Source organism: Topomyia yanbarensis, chromosome 2 (genome assembly GCF_030247195.1).
Source record: "Topomyia yanbarensis strain Yona2022 chromosome 2, ASM3024719v1, whole genome shotgun sequence".
Classification (NCBI taxonomy): Eukaryota; Metazoa; Arthropoda; class Insecta; order Diptera; family Culicidae; genus Topomyia; species Topomyia yanbarensis.
Window position 1 is genome coordinate 196,978,118 of NC_080671.1, and position 25,616 is coordinate 197,003,733.

Genomic DNA, 25,616 nt, shown 5'->3' on the forward strand with positions numbered 1-25,616 from the left:
GATATATAATGAAAATGATTAAACAACCCCCTAAAAATCACTATTTTGCATCCATGCAAAAATTCTTTAACAATTTTTGACATGCTCTTCATTTTGACAAATTATACAGTAGGTTTTGAGGTATGTAAAAAAAATATAACGAAACAAAAAGTCGAAAAAAAATATTTTGGTTATTGGCTAGGAATTTGTTCTAGTTACTCCTCTGTGCGGCGTGGGAATGGAGACATCGAACCACTAAAATGCACCAAACCCTGGAGCCGCCACGTGAGCAGCAAGTAAACCAGGATCGAGAACTAGATCGACGACCAAAAAGCAGCGACAGAAGGGAGCCAGAATCAACCGTTGGTGCAGCACGACAATCAAAAACGAGGTAGGAGTAGCCCAAGGAAGAGGATAATTAGTCAGCGATTCTCAACCTGAGGTCTGCGGACCCCTAGGGAGCCGTGAAGCATTTACTGGGGATCCGCAAAGATTATTTATCCCCGCAATAACCCTGGATGATTGCGAAGGGGTCCACGGAAGGAAAAAGGTTGAGAAAAGTAGAAATAAAGTGATATTGATATCTGGAATATGGTGGGTTTTACTTAAAGGTGAAAAAATGTTTTCTTTGCAATGATTGGTTCGCGATCGTAAGTCTTTTCTGAGGAGAGTACAGGGGGTTTCATAAGTACTGGACAGTAACGCAGACCAGGAGTTTTATGAGAGCAAACTTAGGTACATATATTACATGCCGCATGTAACATCATTATTTGCTGTGGATTTCTTAACGTACATTGACAAGCAAAACGACGGAGCACTGTTCCCGATCTACGCCATAAGCAGCAGTAGTATAATCCGATGGGCAATCAAAAACACTAGAATCGTAAATCTTTGAAATTACTAGGAAATATTGGTGTTGTGTCTAAGTAAGACGAACTTAGAACTACTACTGCTGTTCAAAAAAACAATGTTTTGAAAATCATTTTCTCACTAGATCCTCATCCACGTTAGGGATCATCCATAAATGACGTAGCATTTTTTGAGTCATTTTGGTCGACCATGGAAAAACAACACTGGTTATGTTCGATATTATACTAAGCAATGGTTAATCTATTGTTGAACGAACTATATTGAAAACGGGTTTTTAACGTTTGATTTAATGGTTGGCATATGGTACAGATTTATGCGGGATGTTTCCTTTTCAAGTATAGTCTTTTTCATTAAGAATAGGGCCCATAAACAATTTGTTTTGTTGTTTGGTGTATATGAACCGTAAATTTTTGAGGAGAAGTGAAAGGGAACATAAAAAAAAACAAGCTATTTTGCTTATGTGCCTTTTCGATAATCTATTATTTCGCCAATAGCCAGGCTTCAGAATCGGCTTATTTAAGGTGTGTATAAAGCTTTGTTAGTGTTCATTTGAAGTAAGTATTAACCGGAATTGTTTACGTTTTGTTTATGGGCCCATTTGAAATGTTCTCGTCGACTTCTGACTATTTGACTTGACATATTACACAAGAATGATGATATAAGATGACATTTCATTCGTATCCAGCTTTTTACGGCGGTATACATTGATTAGTTCGTAATACGTTTAATTGCCCTTTTTGACAGTACATATTCGTTTAGGTCAGCTTGACAGCAACGCCAAGTTGAGGATGTCCGAAGATAATGGGGTAATTCAAGTGTACTGAGGTGCCCTCTACAAAAGTTTAGAGAAAAATCAGAAAAATGTAAACAAACATCGTGCATTTTATTCACATTTTTCAGCACGGGATTTGAAGCATTTACTTTATGAAAAGCTTAGTATTTTCTAAATAATGTCATTGATAAATTGGTCTTGAATCATATTTTGCAATCTATTCGTCATTTCAACACGAAACAAGCGCACGATAACGAAAACTTATCATCACCTTAACTAGAGTCGCTTAATATTTACAATTTTCGATATGGTTTTTATGAATGGCAACCGACTGTAAACGGTGGCAATTCAGACTGAGAAACATTTTCGAAATATCTATTATCGGCTTCTTATGGCTAAAATGAGGTAGGTCCACGGAAAGTTTGCAAATTAAGAAGATTTTGGTAAGGGGTTTTTCGGCGATATTTTAACCTCCACGTTCTTCTCTCGCTCGAGAATCTATATACAACTATCTCACCCTGCACGAAACGTAACCTTCCTCATTCCGACTAACGCGCGCGCGTATGGTGCAATTCAAATGCGATTCTCGTTGGTGTGAGGAGGATTTTCCTGACAGTTAAATCCATATTAAATTTGCAAAAGGGCGAATAAGATTTGTAAACAAACTTGTATTTTGATGGTTTCTCTTAATTTACTATAATTTCAAAGCAGAAAACAATTGAAATTACTTCTACGAAGGGTAAAAATTTACATTAACGCATATTTTTCATGAAATTCCACTCTGCAGCAGACTAATGAGCGAAATAAGTTTGTTTACAAAAAACACTTTCGCCCTTTTGACGAATTAATATTGAAATGACGCTTTAATTCCCCTATTGAATAAACATCCAACCTACGGAAACTGAACCGAGAGCGACTCGAGGTCCGATGACTTTTGAAGGATTCCCCGCAGGTCCGAAGAATACCACCCGCCAATCCAACCTACTAGACTGAGGCGCTAATTGGTTTCGCTGATCTCCCGTTTGTCCGAAAGTTGCAAGTTTTGCTCTTCTCTCCCGGTCACCATCTACGCCTTCTCTCCCCTGTCCTTGATACAACTGCTTCTACACCGATTTTGGAAATAATCCCCCCTCTGAATATCTTGACCAAGCATAAGTCTCCGATAAAAAATCAAATTTGTATTCCGTATTTCTAGTTTTAAGATATTTGTAATTTTACCTCTTTGTTAAAACTATTGTTCCCCATCTTGTAAATAGAATTGTATCCCTAGTTTTAAAACACCGGTGAAATTTTTCATAAATATTTGTTCCCCCTTTTGTGTACCAAACTATATTGTTAGTTTTAAGATAACTGTAAATATTTCCTAAAAACTATTACTATTGAATTCCTTGTTTTAAAAAATTTTCATAAAAAAATTTTTTTTTGCCCCCTCTCTTGTATATAGAATCTTATTTCTAGTCTTACCTCCTAGTTTTAAAATATCCAAAATGTAAAAACAAAAGAATTTGGCACCGCCAAGCTAACGCATATGTGCCTATCAAATAAACGAAATGAATAAAAAAAAATAAACATCCAACGCATTGGACTAACGTAGGATTACTTCCTCTCACTGGGCGGAAGACGTAAACAACTATTGTCAATAAAATGGCTATTGACATATTACGAACTGGACGATACTGGCCGCTCTTATAGCACGTAAACTTTGACGAAATTATATCTGTCAAAACTGCTGGCAGTATATTTTTCCCTGATCAGGAAGTTAAGAAATTTTTAAAATGTAATTCAAAACTGCGCATGGGCCAGCGTTAGTTTTACAAACTGTGCATTTTTTAAGTGGTGGTTCCATGCAGTCAGACAGCCACTCCTCGCGAGAATTATTCTCACATTGAAGGTTTTGAAATATAAGTGAAAGATTACAAGTATAGCCATCCCAAGTAATCATTTCGGGTCACGATTTCGTGATCTCTTAAATTACTGTTCTATAGCCCAACTGCACAAGAAAATGCATTTTTTGTATAAAACACATACAAATGTTCAATGTTCAATTCAAACCACTACAACAGCGATTTGGTATTGGTTTCTATATATCTTCTATCAGCAAGTTGGTTTCAGTTACTGACCAGTGGAAAAAGAAATATTAAAATCTAACTTTTCAAAGTTATGTCTCTATGTGCAAATTTGGTAATCCATTTTTTTCCTTTGGGAAAGAAGTAAAATTTGAATACTCCCAGGCGTTTGGCTCTCATGCCAAAAAACAGTCCGTTTCTTATACTGATTGACTGAGACTGAGACATCACTCGGTACCAACCAGTTGCTTTAGGCGTTCACATACGTTGTGTGAATTGTTTGGATTTGGTGTCTAACTGGTGCCAGTTTGGTGTTGGTTTGGATATATCGTCTAACTGGCAGCAAGTTTGTTGTCAATTACTGACAAATGGAATATGAAACATTAAAATCCATCTTGTGTTAGGTTAAGTTTGTTAGTTGGGTCTTGTGCCCTTAAGCGCAAATTAGTTAATCCATTTTCTTTCCTTTGGGAAAAAAAGGTTTTAACTTAATGCTTTTTTCATTAAATAAACCTGCGCGCCCCTCGTTTTAAAGATGTATGTGTGTAGCATCAAAGCTCCTTTTTCGTGGAAAATTATGCTCACGCATCGCGAAAATCCAACCTACTCGCATGTCAAGTTAGCGAAATTTTTTAATGTACCCAAATCAACTGTCACCAACACAAAACCAGAAAGACTGCATCGGAGGGAAATCGAAAGCTAGAGACCGGAAAAGCGACGAAAAGAGTGGCCAGCTGTTTCAAGTGGAATCCCAACCTCTCTGACCGAGATGTTGCAAACTGAGAGTGTCGTCTACAACCGTGCATCGAGCTAAACAAAAAGAGCCGGACAGATCATACGTCTCCCAACCTTTGAACGGAACGGATCGTTATATTTCACAGTGGTGCTCGGTGTGTAAATTTTAGTGAGTCAAGGTCATCCTTTGTTCGTTCGTTAGCAGCCGTTCTGCTGGTGCCGACAGTAAATCCAGTACATTGTTTTCGCTGGTGCGGAACAATCGACGTTGTTTGCAGATAAGTTTTGCTTTATTTTTTTTCCTCGTTTGCTTTCTTTCCTTTTCCCTACTTTTACTCTACCTTGTAATCAAATAATAAGACACATTCCCGTTTATATAACGCTCTGCCCTCGTGCTTAAATGGCCGAGGGCGAAATACCATCTGATGCAATCATGGAAGTCCCTGATCCCCCTAATACTCGCATTGCTCCCCGTATAAAGCAGTACCCAGAAGGTTCCTCTGGGCCATGGGTGGTATATTTTCGGACCGGAGAGAAACCGGTTAATATATTAAAACTTTCTCGAGATCTGACTGCTAATTACCCGGCCGTAACTCAGATAACACGTGTTCGGGCAAACAAGATACGTGTTCTAGTGAGTGATCTCGGCCAGGCAAACGCGATTGCTTGCTGTGAGCGCTTTACGCGGGAATTTAAAGCGTACGTGCCTTGTGTGGCCTGTGAAATCGATGGGGTAGTGTCCGAACCGGGCCTGAAATGCGAAGAACTGTTGGAGCACGGGGTTGGCTGCTTTAAGGACCCCTCTCTTGAACAGATTAAGATCTTAGAATGCAAACAATTGTATACCGCAAACACCGAGGGAGGTAAGACTACCTACTCTCTATCAGGCTCGCTTCGGGTGACATTCGCCGGGTCCTCTCTTCCCAACTACATCCTCCTTGACAGGGTTCGCCTACCAGTTCGCCTGTTTGTACCGCGGGTCATGAGCTGCAGCAATTGCAAGCAGTTGGGCCACACAGCCACATATTGTGGAAATAAGAAACGATGCGGCAAATGCGAAGGAGAGCATGGGGATGACTCTTGCGACAAAGAAACTGAAAAGTGTATTTGCTGCGGGGGCCCTTCACATGCTCTTAAATCATGCCCTGCGTACAAGCAGCGCGGGGATAAAATTAAGCGCTCCCTTAAGGAACGCTCAAGGCGTTCTTATGCAGAAATGCTAAAGAATGCTTCGCCATCTGTCCTGTCCGAAAATCCCTATGCTGGTTTGGCTAACGTTGAGCAAGAATCTGACGACCCACGAGAGGGAACATCTTTGGTTAACCCAGGGGAATCCAGGAAGAGGAGAAATCCAGCCTCCCCTACATTGCCTCGTAAGGGTGCCAAGGTGTCGTCCACTCAGAGTGCGCCATCTACAACCAATAAATCCAACGGAAGTGATGCACAAAAGCCGAAGCAATTTGCTCCAGGACTTGGAAATATTAATTCTAACAAGGAGTACCCACCACTTCCAGGGACATCCAAAACCCCAAGTGTCCCCTTTTTTCAAACAGATACTCAGTCCAGTAGCGGACTAATGAAATTTTCTGACATAGTGGACTTAATTTTCACAGCTTTCAATGTTACTGATCCTCTTAAAAGCCTTCTGATACGTTTTCTCCCTATAGTGCAAACATTTTTGAAGCAGTTGACTACTAAATGGCCCCTCCTTGCAGCGATCGTATCCTTCGATGGCTAAGTCATCGAACGAGGTCACCGATTCGATCACTGTTCTACAGTGGAACAGCAGAAGTATCCTCCCGAAAATCGATTCCTTTAAATTTTTACTAAATAGTTTAAAATGTGATGCTTTCGCATTATGTGAAACTTGGTTAACTTCCGATATAAATCTCAACTTCCACGACTTTAATATAATTCGTCTGGATCGAGAAAACCCCTATGGAGGAGTACTTTTGGGGATCAAAAAGTGCTATTCTTTCAACCGAATTAACCTCCCTTCGACACCAGGCATTGAAATTGTCGCTTGTCAAGTTTTAATCAAAGGTAAAGACCTTTGCATTGCTTCCATCTACATTCCTCCTAGAGCCTCGGTAGGGCACCGAACGCTTTGTAATATCACGGAATCCTTACCGGCACCGCGGCTAGTTCTGGGAGACTTTAACTCGCACGGTACGGTATGGGGCTGTCTTCATGATGATAATAGATCAACATTAATCCAAGATCTTTGCGATAATTTCAACATGACCATCTTAAACACGGGAGAAATGACGCGGATTCCTACACCACCAGCACGCGCAAGCGCGTTGGATTTATCGCTTTGCTCGACATCGCTACAGTTAGATTGCATGTGGAAGGTGATCCCTGATCCCCACGGTAGCGATCATTTGCCTATCGTGATTTCAATTGCTAACGGTTCAAGACCATCGGAAACAATCAATGTATCGTATGACCTCACACGGAACATTGATTGGAAGAGTTACGCGACCGCGATATCCGTTAAAATCGAATCCACTCAAGAACTTCCTCCGGAGGAAGAGTACAGGTTTTTGGCTGGCTTGATTCTCGACAGTGCGAATCAAGCTCAGACTAAACCAGTACCCAGCGCGAATACCCATAGACGGTCTCCCACCCTGTGGTGGGATAAAGAGTGCTCAGAGCTGTACGCGGAAAAGTCCACTGCATATAAGGCCTTCCGGGAAGACGGGTTACCCGCTAGCTATCAACAGTACGCGTCGTTAGAAAGGCGAATGAAGAGTCTAATGAAAGCCAAAAAACGCAGTTATTGGCGCCGGTTCGTCGACGGGTTAACGAGAGAAACAGCGATGAGCACTCTTTGGGGTACGGCTCGACGTATGCGTAATCATAATAGTACCAACGAGAACGTGGAATATTCAAACCGTTGGATATTCGCTTTCGCCAAGAAGATCTGTCCGGACTCTGTCCCGGTACAGAAAACGTACCGCGCCGCGTCTTCTCACGATACCGCGAACGAAACACCGTTTTCGATGGTGGAGTTCTCACTTGCTCTCTTATCGTGCAACAATAACGCCCCAGGGTTAGACAGAATCAAATTCAACTTGCTGAAGAATCTGCCTGACACTGCAAAAAGGCGCCTGTTGAATTTATTTAACAAGTTTCTTGAGGGTAACATTGTCCCTTATGAATGGAGGCAAGTGAAGGTCATCGCCATCCAAAAACCAGGAAAACCAGCCTCCGACCACAACTCGTATCGGCCGATTGCAATGCTGTCCTGTATTCGGAAGTTGTTCGAGAAAATGATCATGTTTCGCCTCGACAATTGGGTTGAAGCAAATGGCTTACTGTCAGATACACAATTTGGCTTCCGCAAAGGCAAAGGGACGAACGATTGCCTTGCGTTGCTTTCTACAGAAATCCAAATGGCCTATGCTAACAAAGAGCACATGGCATCAGTCTTCTTGGATATTAAGGGGGCTTTTGACTCAGTTTCTATCAACACTCTGTCAGAGAAGCTGCACCAGCATGGTCTTTCGCCAATTTTAAATAACTTTTTGCTAAACCTGTTGTCTGAAAAGCACATGCACTTTTCGCATGGCGATTTAACAACATCGCGATTTAGCTACATGGGTCTTCCCCAGGGCTCATGTCTAAGTCCCCTGCTCTACAATTTCTACGTGAATGACATTGACGATTGTCTTGCCAATTCATGCACGCTAAGGCAACTTGCAGACGACGGGGTGGTCTCTGTTACAGGGCCCAAAGCTGCCGACTTGCAAGGACCATTACAAAATACCTTGGACAATTTGTCTGCTTGGGCTCTTCAGCTGGGTATTGAGTTCTCCACGGAGAAAACTGAGTTGGTTGTTTTTTCTAGGAAACGTGAGCCGGCGCAACTCCAGCTTTTAATAATGGGTGCAACGATCAACCAGGTTTTCACATTTAAATATCTCGGGGTCTGGTTCGACTCTAAAGGTACCTGGGGATGTCACATTAGGTATCTGAAACAGAAATGCCAACAAAGGATCAATTTTCTCCGAACAATAACTGGAACATGGTGGGGTGCTCACCCAGGAGACCTGATCAGGTTGTACCAAACAACGATATTGTCGGTGATGGAGTACGGGTGTTTCTGTTTCCGCTCCGCTGCGAACATACACTTCATCAAACTGGAGAGAATCCAGTATCGTTGCTTGCGCATTGCCTTGGGTTGCATGCACTCGACCCATACGATGAGTCTCGAAGTGCTGGCGGGCGTTCTTCCGCTAAAAAATCGATTTTGGGAACTCTCATATCGATTGCTCATCCGATGCGACATTCTGAACCCGTTGGTAATTGAAAACTTCGAGAGGCTCGTCGAGCTTAATTCTCAAACCCGATTTATGGCCTTGTACTTCGACTACATGGCACAGAGCATTAATCCTTCTGCATATACTCCCAACCGTGTTCGTTTGCTAGATACTTCTGATTCTACTGTATTCTTCGACACATCCATGAAGGAAGAGATTCGTGGAATCCCGGACCATATACGCCCGCAGGTGATCCCCAATATATTTTATAATAAATTCCGAGAAGTCGACTGCGACAAAATGTTTTACACTGACGGATCAAATCTCGATGGGTCCACTGGCTTCGGTATCTTCAACAATACTATCACCGCTTCATTCAAGCTCAATGATCCCGCTTCAGTTTACGTCGCAGAGTTAGCTGCAATTCAGTACACCCTTGGGATCATCGACACTCTGCCCACAGATCACTACTTCATCGTTTCGGACAGCCTCAGCTCTATCGAGGCTCTTCGTGCGGTGAAGCCTAAAAAGCAATTACCGTATTTTCTGGGGAAGATACAGGAGTCCTTGTGTACGTTATCTGAAAAATCTTATAAGATTACCTTTGTTTGGGTCCCCTCTCATTGTTCTATCCCGGGCAATGAAAAGGCCGACTCATTAGCAAAGGTGGGCGCATTAAATGGTGACATATACGAAAGACCAATCTGCTTCAATGAATTTTTTAGTATTTGTCGTCAGAGGACGCTCAACAGTTGGCAAACCTCGTGGAGCAATGGGGAACTTGGACGATGGCTACATTCGATTATCCCAAAGGTATCAACGAAGCCTTGGTTCGGGGGGATGGATGTGGGTCGGGATTTTATTCGTGTAATGTCCCGACTTATGTCCAATCACTACACCATGGATGCGCATTTGCGGCGTATTGGGCTTGCGGAGAGTAGTCTGTGCGCTTGTGACGAGGGCTATCACGACATCGAACACGTTGTCTGGGTGTGCGCCGGGTATTGTGACGCCAGGTCTCAGTTAAAGGAATCCCTTCGGGCCCGAGGTAGACCACCCAATGTACCAGTCCGAGATATGCTGGCAACTCGTGATTTCCCCTATATGTCCCTTATTTATACCTTCATAAAAACGATAAATATCCCAATTTAGCCCCTCTCTTTTATTTCTCGTTTTTAGAGTTTCCTCCTGCCTTGTGGAACCGATCAGCTCCAGAGTGCCACTATGTAACCGCCGTCGCCCTTACCACTACGCCTGCATAGAAGGAAACTGAAGCGAGAGCGACTCGAGGTCCGATGACTTTTGAAGGATTCCCCGCGGGTCCGAAGAATACCATCCGCCAATCCGGTACTCGACGACTTACTAGACTGAGGCGCAAATTTGATACGCTGATCTCCCTCCCCCCCCCCCCCCCCCGCCGTTCGAGCGAAAGTTGCAAGTTTTGCTCTTCTTTCCCTGTCTCTCCCCTGTCTTTGATACAACTGCTGCTACACTGATGCGGAAATAAGTCACCCTTTGAATATCTTGACCAAGCATAAGTTTTAGTTAAAAAATTCAAATTAGTATTCTGTATTCCTAGTTTTAAGATAGCTATAATTTTTACTCTTTATTGAAACTCTTGTCCTCCATCTTGTAAATAGAATTGAATCCCTAGTTTTAAGATTTCTGTGAAATTTCTCATAAATATTTGTTCCCCCTTTTGTGTACTAAACTATATTGTTAGTTTTAAGATAACCGTAAAATATTTCGTAAAATACTATTACTCCCCCTCTTGTATATCAAAGTGAATCCCTTGTTTTAAATTTTTTTCATAAAAAAATCTTTTGGCCCTCTTTTGTATATTGAATCTTATTTCTAGTCTTAAGATAGCTGTAAACTTTCTTTTCCTTTGTAAAAAAAAAATATTTCAACATTGTAACCTCCTAGTTTTAAGATATCCAAAATGTAAAAACAAAAGCATTTGGCACCGCCAAGCTAACGCATTTGTGCCTATCAAATAAACGAAATGAATAAAAAAAAAAAAAAAAAAAAAAAGAGCCGGACTGTCGGCTTGCAAGAAGGTGGTGACTCCAAATCGTGACGATAAGCAAGATTAATTACGTGATACAGCATGACGAAACCTACGTCAAGCGAGACTTTAAACAGCTTCCTGGATAGAAATATTATACGTCGACTAGACTACGAAAGGTGGCAGATATTTCCAAATATATTAAGTTGTCGAGGTTCGTAAAAAGCATCTCGTAAGGCAGACCATCTCTTCTTGTGCCTTGAAGAGCGATATTTATATCGCAACCAGGAAATTTACGTGCAGAAGTGCCTGGAATAACTTCAAAGGTCTTTGCCCAAGCAACACATTTATTCCGTTTAGTTTTGACCGGATTTGGCATCTTGCCATTACGGGAAAAGCCATGGAGTGGTATGCCGCCCAGGTGATGCACAAAGATACGCACCCTTCCAACATGCCAGAGGTCCGATCCCAATAGAATCTCAATACAAAAATATTGGAAAATCGCCAAGCGGGACTTCGAGAAGACGCGAAGGACAATTCTCAGCGAGATGCAGCTCAAGACAAACTGGCGTTCTGCGGTCACAGAGGCTGTACAAAACTTGGAAGAAGTCAAACGAAAAGCCCGGCAATTCGCATTCGCTAAAAAGGAAGCTTGAGTGAATACTGTTTCTTTATTCTGCATAAATTGAACTTACAAAAGAAAAATAATTTGAATTTTAAATAAAAAATTTGACCGATTAACCGATTCATACACATTATTGTTTGACCAATGTTTGACCGTAACACTACATACAATAAGAATTCGTACAACTTAATCAGTTCATCAATTTGAAGCCTCCCAAATTGATATCTGGGTGACCATGCGTCCGGGTTTCCCAGGGCATGTCCTGGTTTTTCACTGATTGTCCTGGGTAGTCGAGGAAAACGCTTGATTTGTCCTGGTTTTTCTCCCATAAGCCTAATATATTTTTAGCAACAATAACTGCCTGGTACTAATTTTTAAATCAGGAATAGTGTAGGGAAGCTACTTGGGACCGTTTATGTTTATGTTTTACTTCACTGACGTATGTTGAGTGCTGGTAACTCCTCGCCGGTCCTGCACAGATGATTTCAAAATATTTCCTCTCATCCGCTAAATTTATGATTGCCGATTTTCCCAACAACATCATGTAATCTTCGATGATGGATATGAAGCGTGTTTGTAAATCCGAAAAAAAAGAGCTCGGTGCTCATTTTCTTATGAAAGAGTTTTGGTTGAGCTGTACCTTTTCTGACCCAGAACTGTTTTGCTGGCGAAGCTTTGTCTGCCAGAACCTAGAACTTTTAGCTGCCGAGATAAAAAAAAAATAACATTTATCATCGATTTTTAAGCGATGACTCTGCTGCCTAGTATTAAATCCTACAATGTCTTCTCAAAAGGCCACATATTTGCACATTTGTTTACATTCCAATTTTGAGGGTGGCACGAGTTGTTTTTGTGATGCTATGGCAAAAACTGCGAAAATGCTTCGCGTCATGATTTGTACGTTTTACAATTTGCACCCCAAGGTAAACATATGCAGACATAGTGTTACAGTGCACACTTTTGTTTCGATGGGTTTGATCAGATCAAACATTTATGACTTTATTGATTCGCTCTATGGGGGAAAATCGCTCGAAAATACTGGTTCCGGTAGCACGCGATATTAAGTGACTCTAGAATAGTATCAATAAATACTGAGAGTTCAATCGGCAACGTTTTTTCATTCGCAAATTGTTAGATCCGAATTAACTGTCGTAAAGCTGTCAGAATTGGCAAAAAACAGATTTCGCAAGAAAAGTAATAAACGTTAGTTGCAAGCCAAGTTTCTTTGGCACGTTTCAAAAAAGTCTTCCCTCGCTCAAACGTTACTGTAAGAGAGATAGCGGACATACAGTCCAAAGAAACCAGTTCCAGCTGAAAAGTGTTTTTGTAGAATGTTAAGTGATCTCTACGTAATCATTCATTACCGGTGTCGTGTCAATTGGTTGAGAAAATTGACATTTCGTGTCGAAGTTCTAATCAGTGACGAAAGCGACAATTGTTAAAAATAGAATATTGTAAATGCGCATTGATTCCTGGGGTTGTTTGTAGCAAGTGCTAATTATAGTATGGGGCTGTGCCACTCTTTGTTCGCGATCTGGTTCAAACCTCTGCAACGGCGGTAAGCTTCTGGCTTTAGCGAAACGAAAAGTAAAGGAAATAAGAATAGGATTAAATTTGGAAACGTTATATGTGATACAGATCTATCGTAAGATACCACTTATGCGGTTGGTTTCGAAACCCTTTTAACGTAACTGGACATTGTAAACAGGTCAGAAGAATTGTAATGAGCACCCGACGGATGAAATCAAGCTGCTTCTTGCAATGTGAGGGAAGCAAGTTTGTGTTTCCTGCCTCCAACAGGGTGTGCAACCACAGGTATTAGACATCCAGACTACAATACAATTGATTCAAATTGATATAAGTTTGAAATCAGAGTTTCACTATTTTTATCTACGCAACTGTACATGTTTAACAGTTACACTCCAACTGCATAGTAACGACGCTGAATCTCTCTGGATAAAGACTCGACAAATCTATCGATTGTTTATCATTTATCTGTCAGTGTCATTCCAATCGAGCACGAGACCTGTGAATGGCCTTCGTTTCAGAAGATTCGAAGCGATTTTCTTCGGATTAAGTGCTTTTGACAGGTTTCGTACTCGATTGGAATGATACTGACCAATAAATAATAGGAAAAAAATTGAGATGACGAGTCTTTATCCAGAGGGATTCAGCGTCTTTACTGCATACCATCGATCACTGCGCCACCTACAAAGGTTACGTGTTGCTGAAATTATTTTTCGAAATTTCAGTTGCGGATGTTCAGCCACATTTTAAACGTCTTTTATCTGTAGTTTAACACTCCAGAATATTCATACTACCTCTCTAAACACATATGTATTGTCTATAAGGGACCATTCATAAATTACGTAACGCAAAAATTACCCAAAATTGACTCCCCCCTCCCCCCATGTAACAAATTGTCACAAATTTTTCTAACCCCACCCCCTACCTTATTACGTAACAAATTCTTCGAAATTTTTTTGTTCAGTAAAAACATGTTACGTAACGGTCTAGCTTACTCCCCCTCCCCCATCTATCACAACTTCTCGGACCCCCTCCCCCCCTGAACGCGTTACGTAATTTATGAATGGTCCTTAAAAGGAAGTAGTTAGGTGTTGTCGTAGAATTTTACCAAAGTTTAAATTATTATTTTGTTATTAACATTTTACAAAAACATTCACAATTATTGTTACAAAAAACTATATTTAATATCGCAAAAATCTTAGTAATGCGGACAAGGGAAACTAATTAGCAGTTTAGTAACATGATAATTACAAATAGTGTACCTAATTTTGAATTTGCGTGAGATTGGTGCCTACAACAAGTGCCAGATTCTGAAGAGATGCGGCCGTTTCTTGAATAAAAAGAAACATCATACCGGTTCCGAAGGTGGCATTATCATTCATAATGTATTTATTGCTTTACTACATCAACCCAAACCTATAGCAACATTTTAAACGACATGAATTTAATTAATCTGAAGTAAACATGAACGTCAACGTTTACCATGAGCCAGAACGTACCAATGTTATATGGCAATTTCTAATCTGAAGCGCCTTCACCCGGCAAACTTACCAGTTCAGTCGAACATGAAATGCACTGTTTTGTAGTTCAACAAAGCTAAAGCGCATAAAATGTATTGTTGTTGTTAGCGTGCTACCTTTCAACGCAATCCTACTTAGAACGATTTTACTATACTCGCTTACCTCACTCAAAAGAGCTTTGATCATTGCTCTAGAGAACCTTGAATTTCTATTAAGGTTCATGCAAGTGCAACTCTATTTTTGTTGCAGATCGTGCATATACGATTGAATTGCAAGGTTTTCTAAAACACCGCCTTATTTTGAAATGCCTCCATCATATCGGGCAGCTTAAAGACAGTGATAGTGCGAATCTCGTTCCAATCTTCAATTATCCACCTGTGCACAGCTCGATCTTTGTAGTGATTTATTCCTGGTGATAATTGATTGTTCCTAACTGATATGCGTATATAAGCGTTTAGCATTTCGAATGCGCTTAACACGATTGAAACGATCGAAACGAAAGCGATTACACCATCGACCGCTCGACTGCTACTCCTTCATTGACTAACTATAGGTATTACATCAAGATCAAGTTCAAACGAGTTGTATGTTGTAGCTGTAAACATGCACATCGCATTTTATCGGTTGCTCAGCGTCTAGTAATCACAGCTGATATGAGGCAGTGTGAGATAAAACGATTCGAGGTTAGGTTTTTAAAGAAAATTATTTTCAATCGTGTTCGCTTCGTTTTTGCCTTTCTCAGGTTCTTACTAATAAATGGGTGAAAAAATAATGTTTCATGTGTCTAATTTATTATACCTTGATCAATATGTATAGCATTTGTAGCTGCCATAATTTGCGTATCATGCTTAGGGGGACCCGGGGCTATTAAGACCTTGGGGGTAATTCAGACCCCCTCGATTTCTCAGAAAATCGTAAGACTTTCTGACTGTCGTACATATTCGTGGAACCGCATTCTAAAACATTAATTTTGACAGTTGAATCTAATTATTTGTTTTTTTTTAGAAAGGAGATACAACGTGTTTCATTTTTTTGCCATCCTCAAAACAAAACTCACTATAATGGTAAAACCGTGATTAAAGTATCAAATTAAAGTGAAAAAAGAGAAATGTCAGTAGTATATAGAAAGCTTGAGGCTCTTATTCTATGGAATGATTTTTGTTTGGGTGAAAACACAGATATTTTCAAGATGCGCACCACTTTTGTGCGAAATGAGCGTACGGGGCTATTCTGACCCCTATTCTATAAAACACCGTTCAGCGGCTTGCGGCTACACAAGCGATTGCATACGCCACAGCAAAGAAAATACATGATGCGCCAATCGATAACTGTGACTAACCAGATTAAGTTTTTGTAACTTTTTGTAACGGAATTTATTTTTTTTGCTTCTTAAGGAGTTTCTCTAATAAAAATTTCATAAATAAACATTGTAAAATAACTAAAAAACTGACGGTCTGAATTGCCCCGTAGGGAGGTCCGAATTACCCCTGCATTGTAGAAGAGTGGAAAAATGTAGAGTTTTGCAAATCGCCACCTAGCGCTGCCATGGAGTGGTGCAAATGAACTTTTATGGCACCAAAATGTAGCTCAGGTTTCAAACTAACAATTAGGACCTTTGACCGATTTTTTTTTTCACACCTATCCACCTAAAAATGCGATTTGCTTAGGTAGGTCCGAATAGCCCCGGGTTCCCCTATATGTGTTAGTGACAAAGCGCGGAAAAAATCAATGTTTGTTCTGCATTTCAAAATAAATTAGTCTTCAAGTAGCGAGCTCATGATTTAGTAAGGGTTCAGGATGCGTAAAGCAATATAAAACGTTTCCGAGTATGTTCCGAATTTTAATGATTATAATTCATAATCGAATATTCAATTTTTATTCATCAAAACTCTTCCCCGAACGACTTGGAGTATGAGGAAGTGCCGGAATACCATAAAACTGACTTCGAAGAAGTCAAGCGTAGACTATGTAGAATAAATTGGCAAGCTGTATTGAGTATAGAAGGAAATATCAACGAAGCAGTGACTAAATTCTATTTAATTGTAACGAATTTAATCTCTGGAATAGTACCAGTAAAAAGAAGAAGAAGAACTCATGGCAGCCTGTATGGTTCAACCAACATCTGAAAAATTTAAAAAATAGAAAGCAAAAGGCACATAAAATTTACAAGAAAGAACATAGCATTACAAATCGGCAAAACTATCTGGATAGTTGCTCCCAACTCGACATAGCCATTAACACTGCACATGAAGAATATAATCGTAAAATCGAGACTGAAATCAAGACCTATCCAAAGAATTTCTTCAATTACGTGAAAACGAAATTGAAAAGTAGCAACTTTCCATCCCAAATGCATTTTGACGGACATGTAGGAAATAACAATACTGAAATTTGCAATTTATTTGGAAAATTCTTTCAAGAAGTCTATACTTCATATTCCGAAACAGACCGCGACCGCGACTACTTTTCATTTATAGCTGAATTTTCAAATGACATTGCCGTCCACGAACTATCTGAACACGAAATTACCACTGCACTAAAAAACTTGGACGCATCAAAAGGACCTGGACCGGACGGAATAGCACCAATATTTTTAAAAAATCTAGCAGAAGAATTCACTCTACCACTACTACATATTTTCAACATGTCACTGAAAAATGGTACATTCCCAGAAATATGGAAATCATCCTTTTTAGTGCCAATTTTTAAATCAGGCGCTTAATCGGACATCCGAAACCATCGTGGGATTGCCATTATATCATGCATTCCAAAATTATTCGAAAAACTAGTAAATGACAAAATATTTCAGCAAATCAAAAATCAAATAACAAGCAAGCAGCATGGCTTTTATAAAGGCCGCTCAACAACATCAAACCTTTTAGAATTTGTAACATTTACTATAAATGCTATGGACAATGGCAACCATGTGGAAACACTCTACACAGACTTTAGTAAAGCATTCGACCGTATTGACATACCTTTATTACTCTTCAAACTGCAAAAATATGGCATAGAAAATAAACTATTGAAATGGCTCGAATCATATTTAACGAAACGTCAACAAACAGTTCGCTTTCAGAATATACTCTCGGAACCAATTTTTGTCACTTCTGGCGTACCCCAGGGTTCCCACTTAGGCCCTCTTATTTTTATTTTGTACGTTAATGACATTACCTTTATACTCAAACATCTTAAAGTGCTTATATATGCAGGTGACATGAAACTTTTCATGGAAATAAGAAATGTCAAAGACACTGAAATATTCCAAAACGAAATAAATATATTCCACACTTGGTGTAGCAAAAGTCTACTCCAACTTAATGTAAAGAAATGCAACTCAATAACCTTCAGCAGAAAAATTTCAAATGTTCCCATAGACATACACTTAGGCAACCAACTTGTAGAAAAATGCAAAATTGTACGAGATTTAGGCGTAATCTTAGACTCCAAGCTCACATTTGTTGAACATTATAATACAATAATAAATAAAGCAAATAGTATGCTGGGTTTTATTAAACGTTTCACCTACAATTTTGAAGACCCTTACACAATAAAATCATTATACAATACATATATCAGGCCAATTTTGGAATATTGCAGCATAGTATGGAACCCATACACTGTCCTGTACGAAGAACGCATCGAATCAGTCCAAAAACAATTTATTTTGTACGCGCTTCGTAAACTAAACTGGACGACATTTCCTCTTCCATCGTATAAAGCACGTTGCATGCTTATTAATATACAAACACTCAAAGAACGCCGCGAATTTGCCATGCTTTACTTTATCAACGACATTATTTCTCAACGTGTACAATCCGCATCATTACTTTCGCAAATAAAATTTTATGTACCTAGCCGACAACTAAGAACTCGTAATTTATTCCAAGAACAATCTTTTAGGACAAACTATTCTAAAAATAGCCCCATCAATAGAATGATGCGTGATTATAATGAAAATTGTGTAATAATTGACCTTTCCATGTCTAGAAAACAAATCAAATCTGAACTAAACCGTAGAAATAATGTATAGTATATAAGTAAATATTGTAAAACCATTCTATGTAGTCTACATATGCTTGACGAAAAAAATAAATAAATGAAATAAATTTGAAAATACACTAATTTGTATTAACTATATTGACTAAATGAGTCGAGAATAGGCGATGTTGATGATTTCAGGAAGTTAATGATGATTTTTGTAATGACTCTGTGCGTTATTGTGATGTTTTAGTCATTAGTTTACATTTTTCTGGCAGAGTAATGTGCTTCAGGTCAACGATTTCAGAAGATTTCCGAATGACTTTCGTCTTTTATATTTGCGTAATTCTGATATTGTAATGGTGTGTTTTCTATCGGAATCTCATAAGAATTAACACAACTCATATTCATGACCTTAGATCACGATTTTCGTAATTTCTCTGTTCGATTTAAATATTTTGTTATTTTATTCATAAGATTACTATCGGTTTTTCATGGGAAGTAATCTGACTCATTCTTAATCACTATGAATGAATTCATTGATTCAAAATCCTTGACATGTCTTATGTAATTTCTCCTTTCGTTACCGTGGCATTTTGTTCTTGAGCGTGCTATCGGACTTTACACGTGGAGTAATGTGACCCTTGTCCATGATATCAAGAGCTTTGTCACGATTATCGTAATTTCTCTTTGTGTCATATTTGATTCTGAGTGTTCTGTCGGATTTTCACGCTTACTCATGCTTATGATTTCAGGAACTTAGTTAGGATTTCTATAATATCTTATGGTTTCATGAACAATTTCATGAATGCGATTTGTAAATCTGTTGGCGCTCAGCACAGTTTTCGTCTGGTTTCTGAACATCACAATTAATTTGATCAAATGAATAACGTTTCCTTTTATCTGCTTCTCGAGCATACGACTGCTCTCTAGCAGCTTGACAAATTGTACGGTATGGCCTGAAGCATATACTATCAGCCATGAATCAGTTCACGGATCAAGAATGTATCCATAAATCATATTCCAAATTCTGTGAATTTTTTTTTGAATGAAGGATAAAATGCATGGGATAATTTTTAAGTTTGTGGACTTATTTAGTAGCACGTGAAAAATATAAACTCAGAAGCAGTTCGCGAAGCTCGCAATAATGAGCTCAATGAACTATATCGTACAAATATTAGTACCATGTCCTACAAAATTGCATACCACATTAACCAGATTATGGTAGAGAAAACGTCTTTTATGGTTTTGTGAAGAAAATGAGGATTTCAGCTAATATACTGTTAATTAGGAATCAGTTCATGAGGTAGGAATGCATGCATAAATTTAATTTATGCATCTATTCCTACCTCGTTAACTGACTTCTGATTAACAGTATTCCGAATTCCAATAATTCAAATGCAAATATTAAAACCAAAAATGTATTATGTTTGAACTGGATCATGAAAATGGAATCGATCTGCGATATCTTTTGGTTACGTGAACTCTATATACTATAAATCAAGAATCAGTTCACGAAACCAAATTTAATCCATGAACAATATTTTGTGAAGTTTACGTGAGATTATCTAAACAATGAGCTGAACTTGATCTATTAACAATCATGAAAGTGAAAATGATCTAAATTCGTGAACTTTTACGCGAGCACGTAAAATAAATTGTGATTTAAATGCTGTAAGCTAAGAACACGTTCATTGGGGTTAAAAACACTTTTTTTGTGAATTTTTGTAGAACTTTGCGTGAATCGAATTGATTAAAACTTTTGCACATTGTAGTATATCATTTCAATAACATGCTGTATTATTTGTATGCAAAAATATCGACAACCAACTCGGTGACGAAGCTTTTTGTATAACATCTCTGGAAAATCATGATTTGCGGTGTTACCTGCCATTCCAAAACTACTTAATCGATTTCTTTCAACCTTTGCATACACATTCTATGTAAAAAAATCTAATCCCTACGTTGAGTTTTTGATTTAATTTTAATTTAGGGATTTTTTATTCATTTTAAATAAAAATTACTATTTTTCATGAAAAATACAGCCGTTTTATGAGTGAACACCCCTTAAATGAAGATTTATCTCGAAAACTCAACGTAAGGATTAGGAATTTTTAATATAGAATGTGTTTGCAAAGTTTAAAATAAATCGATTGAGTAGTCGGATCAACTAAAATTTCAATAGCAGCTTTTGGGAGCGTTATACTTTTCAGATGAAACTAAGTTTGTGAAAATCGGTTCAGCCATCTCTAAGAAAATTGTGTGAGTTTAAATGACACATACACACACATACATACAAACAGACATTTACCGATCTCGACGAACTGAATCGAATGGTCAATGACACTCGGCCCTCCGGCCTCCGTTGAAAAGTCGATTTTTCAGTGATTGCATAGCCTTTCTTTATATGAGAAAGCAAAAAGGGAATTTTTTGGATTGCGTCAAAACTGTTGACTTTAGCAATGTGATGTCTTTTAGAAAGTATCTTCGAATAGAACTCCCCTTATTTCTTTCGGATTGATGATTATTCCCCATAATAGTGAGTTACGAAATTTATTTTCTTCTATCACTCAGATAGAAAAATACTTACTTCAGAAAAGTAGAAGATAAACTCGTTACAAACATTTTACCTGAAGACTTCAACTCTTTATCTGTTACGGTTTCTGAGATAAGGGGCATCATTTGTGAAGGCCCCTTAAAAATAGTTTTTTCTTCATAAGTTTTCTTCGCGATTTTTCCCATTATATAAATGTTCTAGAACATTTTTTGAACTGTTAAACTGAATTACTTTGCCGAAGACGGAAACTTTCTATCGCTAGTATGTGTGGAGATATTCACATTTCTTGATTGAAAATAGCCTTAGGGAGATCTGATTTTTTCAGAATTTGTTGTGCTTTTCTTGTACTATAATTTGTTTACCGTGTGGTTCGCCCGCTTTAGACCTTTTAAAAGTTATCGACATGGGAAGAAGAGCTATTTTCAATCAAGAAACGTGAATATCTCCACAATTGCAATAGCGCTTTTGAGTTTTCCATTAACCTTACATTGACGAAACATAAGGCGACTGGAACTTCGAAACATATATATATATATATATATATATATATATATATATATATATATATATATATATATATATATATATATATATATATATATATATATATATATATATATATATATATATATATATATATATATATATATATATATATATATATATATATATATATATATATATATATATATATATATATATATATATATATATATATATATATATATATATATATATATATTCTCTTCCTAACAAGGCACAAGTTACCAACTACATACGGAGAACATGTCAGTTGAGCTAACATATTTTGATTCCTGATAATGTTATGCAGCACACCTCCAAAAAAAAAATATAGACAATCAAATTGCTTACAGCTGTCTCGTCCTTCGAGGGGATCAAACTTGCCAATCCTATACAGAAACAGAATAAAAATGTACAGTGGTATTAAAAGACAGTCTACATTAGAAATGAATATCAAATAAATAAACATTTATTTGAATTTATTGCGGAAGTAGCTAGTAGAATTTATCATCACCTAAGGAAGCAACGCATTATGAACAACAGCACCATTTGCGATACATACTATGAGGATCGAGAACGGGTCGAGTAGATACACAGTGACTGTAATCCGGATTAGGCACAATTCTGCTGGGAAATGGGTCCTTATCGAATGGACGCAGTAGGCATAAAATAGCACAAATATGGAGTCAGAATATACTTTTTCAATCTTGCTCTTGTTTACGTTGGATTGGGAGCAATCTAGAGCGCTACGGTCAGAAAACACAACTTACTAGATGACTGGCGGCTAATCTTTTAAAATTCTAAAAAAGTTTTGTCAGATAGGGAGGTAGTTTTTTTAGTAGCTTTGAAAGATGATAGATGATGATTTTCTCTTGATATTAGGTAAACTGGGCCCTGTGCGTAAGACAAAACCACGCTGTTTTTAAGGAAGAGATTAGAATTTCGTGACGAAATGCTACAAAGTTTCTCAAAAAACCAAATGTAATTTTTAAACAGTTTGAGTTTAGTATTTATTGCCGAAATTTTAAATTTATTTTTAAATTAATTAGGAATAGGAGTGTGCATATTTGTCCCCAATGATTCAAAATATGTTTGTCTCTTTGTTATTCTGTAATGTTATGAAGTCCCTGAAAAATTTTAAGAGAAAAATAATTGTCTTATTATTTATAAGCATGTGTAACAAGTTGATGGAGCTTTTTCTTTTTTTCGATTTGACGGAACTTTTATCTCGGCGACTATTATGTTTAACGAACCGAAAAGATTCGAACAAACTGATGGTAAAATGGCTTATTTTGTTAACGACTGTGTAATAAAACTTGTCTGCTTTCGAACGTACACTGGAACACGGAACTTGGGCTCGAGTCCGAAATATCCTTATCCAAGATACAAACTAAATCAGACATCATAATACAATACGGTTTGGTGAAAATTTTAGTGTAAAGGCATGCAGGTACGGTTTTTTGTGAAAACACTTTTCTTCTCAATGTGGTTTGGTGTCGTCTTCATACTCTGAATATGATGTTCAGAAGGCATCATGGATGTATTGATAAAATGAACGAAAATTTTTGATTTTCCGATGACATCCTGGGATGACACGTTGGATTGATGCTTGAATTCTTTAGTGATTAAATATTCATTGTTGTAAAATTTGTTGCGAATAATGGTAAGTCATGTTGCACAAACATTACACTCAATGGATTGTGTAATGGCCGAATTTTCGAGAAAAGTGGCAATTTTAATTTCAAATGAGTAAAAACCTCATTAATTGAAAAAGGATCTCGAAAATTCAACGTAGAGGTTAGATATTTTAAACATAGAATGTAAAAGCAAAGTTTGAAATAAATCGAATAAGTAGTTTTTGAATGGTAGATGACACTGCAAATATTGCTTTTTCCAGAGACGTTCTAAGCTTCGTCATCGAGTCGCTTGTCAATATTTTTGCAAAGAAAAATTACAGAATGTTATTGGAATGATACATTATAAAAGTTTTGATCAATTCACTTCACCTAAATTTCGCAAAAAAAAATTATACATTCCTTTGTTTTGATGTGTGTCTTTGTTTTTTCCTTTCTTAAGGATTTTGATTCCACTGGAAAACAGACAGAGAAAGAATGATCGGAACAGTGAGAATGAAGAAACGGTGAAAATTCACCTTTTTATTAGAAACACCGAGAAAAGATATGTCCTCAAGCAGGAATCGAGCCAGCGATCTCCCAGTCTCTAGTTAGGTGCGTTAACCACTCCGCCATCGAGGAACTGTGATGATGCCATCACATGTTCCTAACAGTTTTTGTGATCACCGCCGCAGCCTCCAAAATACCTCCTAATTGACCCATCGACTCCCAATGTCTCCTATTAGCAGATCGTCACCTCTCAAAAAAATGGCTGAAACCCTGACCCCTCCCTTAGCTAGCATTGAAAAAACTGATACTTCGCAACCATTGGAGAACCCAGACCACACAAAGGTTTTTCTATTTCAGTCCCCTGTTGGTTTCATCGAACAATCCCATCACATCTGGGACCATAGCCCCGTTAGATGGAATATGTTAATTGGAGTGTGGTTCAAATGACCAGGTTCTGGCCAATCGACCACAACAGATTGATCTTTTTGTGCATCTGAATGATCTCGACCTACCAGCGTGACTCAGCCAAGCGTGCAACAATAATTGCTATTTATATCAACCCGCCAATAGCCGTAGCGTAGCGGCATCACGTTGGTCAGGACGATAATGAAATTCGCAGATCGGAATGACGAAATTGCACGGAACCGCATCGCATTTAAAATGTATTATGTGCACATCCACCCGCCAAAAGTCACGAAAAACGGCGATTGATATAAAATAATGAAACAATTTTACCATTGCATACGAAGTAAGTAAGGAAGGAGGTCGGATGGTTATGCACAATCGAAAAAATAAACGCTTATTAAATAATAATGTGTCATCAAAAAAACGGCGCCATCCCAGAACCTACGTGGACAATTCTTACCAGATCCGTGGAGGATGAGGGTAAACATTACCACAAAAAAACTGGAAAATGGTCCATGTTTTCCCACAATACAGCCAGGAAAAAATGCATCGCACATATGACGCAGCAATCAAGTATTATATTTGTTGTTTATGAAATTAAATTTACAGGGAAATAAAAATTTAAAACCAGTTTTCATTTTTCGAATGGCTGCTTCCTGCATTCACTGACTGCGCACAACAAAACAACAAATGAAGAAATCATTTTAATGAGTAACAGCATAAGTTCATAGATTGTACATTTAAACGAATGTAATTTCCCTATAATCATTACTGTTTACAAGTATAAAATGCTATATTTAAACACAAACAAGCGCTTATACTTCGCCAAACGTTCTAATTCCAACTGACATTAAAAATGGAGATTCGAACTTACAACGACTGACTGACGAAACCAGAGCCGCAGCTCGATATCATTAAAAAATCACAAACTGTAAATATATTGCAAACTGTTCAAATTATTATTAACGTCAATTGAAAAAATCGAGATAAATAACACTGAAAGTTGTGATTATTGCGACAATGCAGGACTAATCAAGTTTTCCTAGTTAACGATTCGTTTATTGTTATGTGTATTGGAAAAAAAGAATGGAAAAATCTGCTCCGGGTCAACGAAATTAACGCAGGATTTCATATGGCTGCCGGTTACAATCAACGCCCAATAAACTCATTGTCGGTGTGTGTATATTCAAGTGTGTTACTGACTACAAAGGAAAAACTCAATATCCGCGATCGATCCGGGTTATTGGCGTTCCACCGATGAGTAAAAAATTATTCAAAAATTAGCAAACTGCGCCATAATTTAAAAACGCCAGTACAGTACATGAAATATATCCAACTTTAATTGACCGTCTAACAACAATTTTTTGCGCAAACTAGTAGGGTAAGCAACCATTTTTGGATCCCTAGAGGTAGTGGCAACTTTTTACTTCTATTCTGAAGTCAGATAAAAATCCATCAGAGACTCCAGCAGAATCTAGTTATCGACCAATTTGTTCATCCTCTTCTATTAATAAATCAATAAATAATTCATACTCTTCTATTAATAAATTCAAATACTCACTAACTTGTTAGAGTAAGTAACATGATAAAGGCAAATATTCCAGAGGATTGTTTCACTGGAGTTGCTCTTCTAAACATTGAATAAACTTTCGACAGTGTTT

The 25,616-nt window shown here is 38.0% G+C and overlaps 1 protein-coding gene across 2 annotated transcripts in view; it reads right to left on the bottom strand.

Moving 5' to 3' along the window:
* The window catches only part of LOC131682575 (uncharacterized), a 64,797-nt gene that overhangs the window by 27,623 nt on the left and 11,558 nt on the right, over positions 1-25,616 (bottom strand). Inside the window, exon 1 of one of the 2 annotated variants that reach the window (XM_058964160.1) lies at positions 21,779-21,800. The exons of the other annotated variant lie outside the window; for it this stretch is intronic. The gene's annotated coding sequence lies outside the window, so the exon portion shown is untranslated. Of the gene's footprint in view, positions 1-21,778; positions 21,801-25,616 lie in introns of those variants that run through there. 2 annotated transcript variants of the gene reach the window in all.